Below are 285 nucleotides of genomic sequence, written 5' to 3'. Positions count from 1 at the left end.
ATGCTCACACACAGGGCAGACTCCTGGCCCAACCGTCCCTTTTGGGGGCTCAGTTCACCCTTCCCTGACAGGGGCAGACGTGCTGTGTGAGGATGATGAGCCCGTGGGGTTCTTACCCTGAGGAGCAGGAGATGGCCATGGAGCTGGGGGACCCGGCCGCCACCGTGGAGCACAGCACCAACCCTGAACCCCCTGCACAGGGACAGGCAGGGCACAGGCAGCGTCGCTGCCACACGCCCCTGGACCTGACTCGGAGCCCGAAGGGGTGTGGCATGGCTGGGGCAA

Source organism: Pterocles gutturalis, unplaced genomic scaffold, assembly GCF_000699245.1.
Source record: "Pterocles gutturalis isolate BGI_N339 unplaced genomic scaffold, ASM69924v1 scaffold23648, whole genome shotgun sequence".
NCBI classification, from domain to species: domain Eukaryota; kingdom Metazoa; phylum Chordata; class Aves; order Pterocliformes; family Pteroclidae; genus Pterocles; species Pterocles gutturalis.
This window is presented reverse-complemented; position numbering follows the sequence as displayed.